The sequence below is a fragment of the Mus musculus genome, chromosome 5 (genome assembly GCF_000001635.26).
Source record: "Mus musculus strain C57BL/6J chromosome 5, GRCm38.p6 C57BL/6J".
Taxonomy (NCBI): domain Eukaryota; kingdom Metazoa; phylum Chordata; class Mammalia; order Rodentia; family Muridae; genus Mus; species Mus musculus.
In genome coordinates, this window is record NC_000071.6 from 65,475,432 (window position 1) to 65,483,284 (window position 7,853).

The 7,853-nt window shown below is 44.1% G+C and overlaps 1 protein-coding gene across 10 annotated transcripts in view; it reads right to left on the bottom strand.

Annotated features, from left to right (window-relative positions):
- Nucleotides 1-7,853, bottom strand: part of Smim14 (small integral membrane protein 14) — a 90,306-nt gene that overhangs the window by 28,588 nt on the left and 53,865 nt on the right. Inside the window, exon 2 of one of the 10 annotated variants that reach the window (NM_001376975.1) lies at nt 1,895-1,948. The exons of 8 other annotated variants lie outside the window; for them this stretch is intronic. The gene's annotated coding sequence lies outside the window, so the exon portion shown is untranslated. Of the gene's footprint in view, nt 1-1,894; nt 1,949-4,343; nt 4,447-7,853 lie in introns of those variants that run through there. One more of the 10 variants, NM_001376979.1, reaches the window with a different exon arrangement.

A 7,853-nucleotide genomic window follows, 5' to 3' on the forward strand; every position in this document is an offset into this window, starting at 1 on the left:
TGGATGGATGGACGGACGGACGGACGGACGGATGGAAAGGGAGGGAGGGAGGGAGGGAGGGAGGGATGTGGCCCATACCCTCAATCTCAGGGGGCAGGAGTTCAAGGCCAGGCTGATGTACTCAGCAAATACCAGGTCAGACATGCTATACGGTTAAGACTCTTCTCAAAATACTTGTTTTAGAGTAGGGTCTGGGGCACAAGGTATAGTTCCAGCTTTTTGGGAAGCTAAAGCCATAAGGTTCCATGTTCAGGATGTCTGGTCAAAGCCAGTCTGACCAGCTTACCAGGAAAAAAAAAATGTTCTCTGCTCCAAGGCCCCCACATGACTGCAGCTTGAATGTTCCTCAATTTTTGAGACTTTATTCTAAAAATATTCATCCTCATTCAACCTTTCTTTTGTCGATCATGGATTCTCTTTCTTCAATAAATGCTTGTTCTCTACTCCAAGAGGGATCTTGAGAAGGCTAAACAGAGAAACTCTGTCTTCTCACACACACACACACACACACACACACACACACACACTCGGGAGGGGAGGAGGGGTGACACTTTCAGTTTCCTCTTAAGAAAGAAGCTAGAAATTTCCATGTTCAATGTGAAATTCTTGTGGTTGAGGCTTTAAAAAACTATGCAGGGCTTGCACACAGCCAGAATTTAAACTGGGGAAGTGAAAAGAGGGATAGTATTTGAAATAATCATAGTGGTCAGAAGATAATAATTCCCCTTATTTTTCTATTTGAATGAAATTATATTTTGGCACATGGGTATGTATATTTTCATATACATGTTCATATCTGCACATACATGTGAATGAGAGATGTTGGCTGAAAAAATGTTGGGTGACTAGAGAGATGGTTTGGTGGCTAAGACTACTAGCTGCTCTTTCAGAGTAGTCAAGGTAGATTCCCAACACCCATGCTGAACTCCAGCTCTAGGGGACTGCATCCCCATTTCTGGCCTCTGAGGGGACCTACATTCATGTAGAGCACAAGCTCTCATGCACACTCAAGCACACACACACACATATACACACCCCAATAAAAGTAAATTACATCTTTTCTTTTTTTTTTTAAATGCTGGCTGATGCGATGGCTAGAAAGGCTGCTGCCAAACGACCTGACCTGAGTTCATGAGAACCACCAGGTAGGAGAGAACTGACTCCTAAACGCTGTCCTCTGCCCTCGGCCATGCCATGTACCAGAGTACACACATGGACATACACATGCACACACACAATTACTGCCTAAAAACTCCAAAACAAACCAAAGCCCTATACATTAAGCCACCCTGTCACTTAGTAACTAAAGGACACTTGTTTATAAAGAGATAAACACAAACAGCCCAAATCCTCACCATCTTGGTATTTGAAAGCATTCTATAACTGTTTACCTACAGGTTATGTGCCTAGGGGACAGAAATAATATGTCTCAGTGTACTGTGAGGGAGAGAATAGCATAAACAGGTAGGCCCCACTGTATGAGAAGATAAGGGCCGCATGAGCCAGAATGTGAGTTCTGGGTTAATCTAGATGCAACACAAGTATATCTCTCAAAACTGTGTCTTCTGAATTTACATGTGTATGTTCTAAAGACTTCTATTTTGGGGGCTGGCAAGATAGCCAGAGCTACTGGGCACTGGTGGCGCACACCTTTAATCCCAGCACTCGGGAGGCAGAGGCAGAGGCAGGCAGATTTCTGAGTTCGAGGCCAGCCTGGTCTACAGAGTGAGTTCCAGGACAGCCAGGGCTACACAGAGAAACCCTGTCTCGAAAAACAAAAAACAAAAAACAAAACAAAACAAACAAAAAGGTGGCCAGAGCTATTAAGAGCACTTTTGAGAGTTCTTTTAGAAGGCTTGGGTTCAATTCCCAGCACCCACATGGCAGCTCATACCCATCTGTAACTCCAGTTCCTGGACTTCTGACATCTTCACAGATGTACATGTAGCTAAAAAGAAAAAAAAAAAAAAAGAACATAAAATAAACTTAAACTTTAAAAGAATTCTACACTTTGGTCTTCCCTCTTCTTGAGTTTCATGTGGTTTGTGAATTATACCTTGGTTATTCCGAACTTCTGGGCTAATATATCCACTTATCAGTGAATGCATACCATGTGTGTTCTTTTGTGACTGGGTTATCTCACTCAAGATGGTATTTTCTAGTTCCATCCATTTGCCTAAGAATTTCATGAATTCATTGTTTTTAATAGCCGAGTAGTACTCCAATTGTGTAAACGTACCACATTTTCTGTATCCATTCCTCTGTTGAGGGACATCTGGATTCTTTCCAGCTCCTGGCTACTTTGATCCTTCTTAGAAGGGGGAACAAAATACCCATGGGAGGAGTTACAAAGTGTGGAGCAGAGACTGAAGGAAAGGCCATCCAGAAACTTCCCCAGCTGGGGATCCATCCCATATACAATCACCAAACCCAGACACTATTGTGGATGCCAACAAGAGCTTGCTGACAGGAGCCTGATATAGCTGTCTCCTGAGAGGCACCACCAGGGCCTGACAAATAAAGAGGTAGATGCTTGCAGCCTTCCATTGGACTGAGCACAGGGTCCCCAATAAAGGAGCTAAAGGGGTTTGCAACCTCATAGGAGGAACAACAATATGAACTAACCACTACCCCCAGAGCTCCCAGGGACTAAACCACCAACCCAAGAGTACACATGGTGGGATTCATGGCTCTAGCTGCATATGTAGCAGAGGATGGCCTAGTCGGGCCTGTAAGGCTCTATGCCCCAGTGTAGTGGAATGCCAGGGCCAGGAGATGGGAGTGGGTGGGTTGGTGAGTGGGAAAGGGCTAGGGTGTTTTCGGAGGGGAGACCAGGAAAGGGGATAACAATGTAAATAAAGAAAATATCTAATAAAAAATGTAAAAAAAACTATGAAATAAAAAAAATTCTATTTTTTTTAAAGACTACTTGCTTATGTGTGTGCGTTTGTGTGTGCAGAGGCCACAAGAGGGCACTGGGTGTCCTCCTCTGATATTCTCTCCCTGAATCTGGGCTACATTTTCTCAAGGAGGCTGGAAGCCAGCAAGTGACAGCAACAGCTTTGTCTCTGCCCTCCTCAGACACAAACTAAATGAGAGGCTGCTTGCACGGGTGCTGAGATGTGAACTCTAGTCTTCATGATTATGCAGCGAGCACCTTCAGCTTCCAATTCATTTCTCCAGTTCCCTATTTTTCTTGTGGACTGAGCCCAGAGACTTGTATTCTGAACTCTCCTACTGAACTATAGCACCACCCCAAGAAGGACGCTCTTTCTCCTACTAGTGCCCTTGTTCCCAGGGACAAGTACATCTCAAGTTTCTTGCACTGAGCAGGTTAAACTGTCTGAATCCTTTAATCAATCAGTAAATTTGTTGGTTAACGTTAATACAGAAGCACTCTGTATCAGTTGGGTGGTGGTAGAGCACACCATTAATCTCAGCACTCAAGAGGCAGAGGCAGGAGGATGCTGAGTTCGAGGCCAGCCTGGTCTACAGAGCAAGTCCTAGACCAGGGCTACACAGAGATCTACAGAGAGTTGCCTGCCTCTGCTTCCCAAAAGCTGGGATTAAAAGGCACCACTGCCTGGCAATACTTTCCTTTTTCCTTTTTTTTTTTTTTAAATAAAGTACTAATTTGTATTTTATATACATTGGTGTTCTGCCTGCATCTATGACTCTGTGAATAGGAATTACAGATATTTGTGAGCTACCATGTGGGTGTTGGGAATTTAATCCAAGTCCTTTGAAAGAGCAGCCAATGTCTTTAACTGGCTGCATCACCTCTCCAAAGAGCCCCAGCCCCCATCTCCACACACCATTCTTTTTTCTTTTCTTTCTTTCTTTCTTTCTTTCTTTCTTTCTTTTTTTTTTTTTTTTTGAGAGGTCTCAGGAAATCTACAATGGCCTTGGTACTCCTGGGTAAGTAACCTACTTCAACCTCCTAAGTGCTGGGATTAAAGCTAGAGGGATGTTTTTGTTTTGTTGTCTACATCTATTTAGCATGGTATGATTATTGTTACTAATTATGCCTAGTGTATACAATGAATCTTTATAACCTTTTCATAGAAAAATAGATAGGGTTTACTGCTTCATTGCCATAGAACTTACTGACATCAGCAGTTTTTCCCTTTCTTTATGAGATTGAAATTTTCTACCTTTTCACTGAAGGGGAATTCTTTACAGCCTTCTTGGCACTTCTAATGGCCAGGATCACTGCTCTTAGATTCAGGCCTGATACTGAAGTTAGACAAGCAGTCCAGAGTTCTGGAGCACAGACGGTAACTATGTGACGGACAAGCAAGCAGCACATACATCATGGACACACTGAGACAAGGGTGACTTACCTCCTGGTGGGACAGAAAGGAATGGGTGAGGTTGAACTGTGCTGTTCCAAATGGGGGAAAACACTGACCTGTGGCTCACTGTACAACAGCTGCCTGCCCCAGTGACGTACCCTACGTGACTAGCAAAACCAGTCAGGTCTGGAATTTCCTAATATGTTTACATTGAGCCCCACCTTGTTTTGAGGCAGAATCTCCAATTTATGTCACACTCTGTACTCTAGGATTGTCAGCCTGTAAACTTCCAGGTCGGAGATTCTCTTACCTGCCATTCTGCCTCAGGAGTGTTGAGATCATGGGCGTGCACCACTGTATCCAACTTTACAAAGGTGCTGGGGCTCAAACTTGGGTCATCAAGCCAGCTAGAAGCATAGGTGAGACCCTGCCTAAAACACCAGCACTTGGGAGGCAAAGGCAAATAGATCTCTGTGTTCAAACAAGTTCTAGGCCTGTCAAGTGCTGCACAAGGAGAACAGGGAAGTGGGCTGGGGATGTAGCTCAGTGGGAAGAGGGCTTGCCGCGCAGTTACGAGGCCTAGTCTTGACCCCAAGCACTGCACAGCACTGGGAAGCTGAGGAGATGGCTCTGTGCTTAGGAACACATGTGGGTCTGACACAAGCAGCTCCTAACTGTCTCTAAGTCCAGCTCCAGGGATCCAATGACCTCTTCCATATCCCAAGGGCACATGCCCACACACATACATACATACATACATATAACTAGGATTGAGGAAGACAACCTTCAGGGACCTCTGGTTTTCACATGCATACACACATACAGGAAACAGAAGTCCAAGACTATGTCTGGCTACACCATGAGTTTGAGGACAGCCTGAGCTACTGCTATCTCAAGAGGAAAACTGGTTCCGGTATGAAAGCAATGATCATACTCAAATAGCTCATATGTCACAAACCTTGGACAGGAAGTCACACTGTGAATGCCAGAAGAGATCTCAGGCTGCAAGTTCGAGATAGAACTAATCATGCAGATTACAGCTGTGTCGAGCTTATAAAGACAACTTCATAATGCTAAAATTAGACAGCTAGTAGTGAGCGTCCCCTTATTTAAGGACACATTTCTAAGCAACACTTGAATGTCTGCTGGGGAACAAGCAAGGAAAGATACAGTCAGGCTGAGGCTGGTCTGCTACTGTTTAAAACCACTAGAGCTGTAATAAAAACATGTCCCTTACTGTGGAAATAAATCCATTATATACCTGAGAAATCACAGTTACCTTTTGCCTAGGAGTTAGGATTCCCTAACCCTTATCACAGCAACCAATTGTAATTAAAAATTTCCTGAAGTACTGCAAACAGTATGGTCAAGTGAAAAAAGTTCTCTCTGGGCCATAGGGTGGCTTAGCAGTTAACCCCCTTTGTCATCAGGCCTGACAACCAGGATTCAACCCCAAAACCCATATTGTGGATGAACTGTCTCCCACAAGTGGTCCTAACCTAGACATAGATAAACACAGAAAAACAAAGGCACAAAAACAACTTATATTCTTTTCTTTTTTCTTTTTCTTTTCTTTTCTTTTTTTTTTTTTTTTTTTGTTGTTGTTTTTCGAGACAGGGTTTCTCTGTGTAGCCCTGGCCGTCCTGGAACTCACTTTGCAGACCAGGCTGGCCTCGAACTCAGAAATCCGCCTGCCTCTGCCTCCCAAGTGCTGGGATCAAAGGCGTGTGCCACCACCTCCTGGCTTCTTTTTTTTTTTTTTTTTCCAAGACACTATTTCTCTATGTAGCCCTGGCTATCCTGGACCTCACTCTGTAGACTAAGCTGACCTTGAACTCACATAGATTTGCCTGCCTCTGCCTCCCAAGAGTCGAAAATAAAAGTGCATTACATTATATTACAGCATTTTTAAAGACCAAGAACAAGGGGTAGTATTGGCACACACCTTTAATCCCAGAGAAGCAGAGGCAGTTGGATCTATATTGGTTTGAGGTCAGTATAGTCTACACAGAAAGTTCCAGGATAGCCTGGACTACATGGAGAAACTCTGTCTTAAAAAAAAAGGAAGACCCAGAACTTCAGACAGAGCAGTATCATTCCAAAGGTAGAAAGCAAAGCAGGTGGAAGGACAGTAACTATGCAGCTGCATAGAGGCAAGTGGCATGGCACCTGGGAGTGCTGTGCGAGTGAGCACTGTGCAGCATGGCTCAGAGTAGACAATACAAGTCTTCAAGTATACAGCCAACAAATGGCAAGTATACAAGTGGTATAGCCGAGCGTGGTGGCGCACGCCTTTGATCCCAGCACTCGGGAGGCAGAGGCAGGCGTATTTCTGAGTTCGAGGCCAGCCTGGTCTACAAAGTGAGTTCCAGGGCAGCCAGGGCTACACAGAGAAACCCTGTCTCAAAAAAAAAAAAAAAAAAAAAAAAAAAAAGTATACAAGTGGTCCTATCACAGCCTTAGGGGGACAGCAATTCTCTCCCACTTATACTTGTGTTTTTAAGACTGGGTCTCACCTATCTGCCTGCCTCTGCCTCTACTCCTAAGTGCTGATATTAGAGGGCCAGCCCTGAGCATCTGACCCTTTGCCTCCTCCTCCCAAGTGCTGAGGTTACTGGGATTAAAGTCACAGACTGCAAGGCTGGTTTGTATTGTGCTGAGCATAGAATCTAAGGCCTCATGCATGCTAGGCAAGGGCTCTATTAATTCAGGTGTAGCCCCAGGCCCTCACCTACTTATTTAAACAAACAACTTGCTGGGTACGGTGCCTCATACCTATAATGTAACCAACCTGGGCTACAGAAGTGATTGCCAGGCCAGCCATGGCTACACAGGAAGACCCTGACTTGAATGAATGGATGGATGGATGGATGGATGGATGAATGAATGAATGAATGAATGAATGAAAAGAGGGAAGAAAGGAAGAAAGGAAAAGAGAGAGAGAGAAAAACTAAAATAAAGAGGAAGGAACTAAGGTCCTGAGAGTTTCGGCAGCTTGCTTAAAAAGACACAGGACGCAGAGGAGGCATTCAAGCCTCTGTCTTTTCTCCTTCCTTGAAAATGATTTAGCTAACAAATCCTTAGGGACTTTAAGAACAGGCAGAAAAGCTTGCAGAAAGATACAGAAGAATCAACAGGCAGCTCCCAACTCTAAGAGCTGAAATACTAATGTTTCTTATGCAGTTTCATACTAACACAAATAACTGTGCAATACACGTGCTGGTCCAACCTCAGTAAAAAGATCAAAATACACTCACACACATGCAGAGTCCTGGGGAACTTTCCTTCCAGCCCATTCCGTCTAAGGTAAATCTTTTCAAACATGTACTTTTTGTTTTATGTGTATGTTTGTATGTGTAGGCTATATATGTGGCAGCCTTGGTGTCTGGACATCAACGGTGCGTTCTCACTGCATTACTAAATGGCAAGAAAGGTCATGCTCTGGGTCCCTTTTACAAGGACACTAACCACACTTCCAAGGCTCTTTGCCCTCGTTATCTACTTACCTCCCAAAGGCCTTACCCCCTTGGACCATTACACTTGTGACTAAAACTTCAA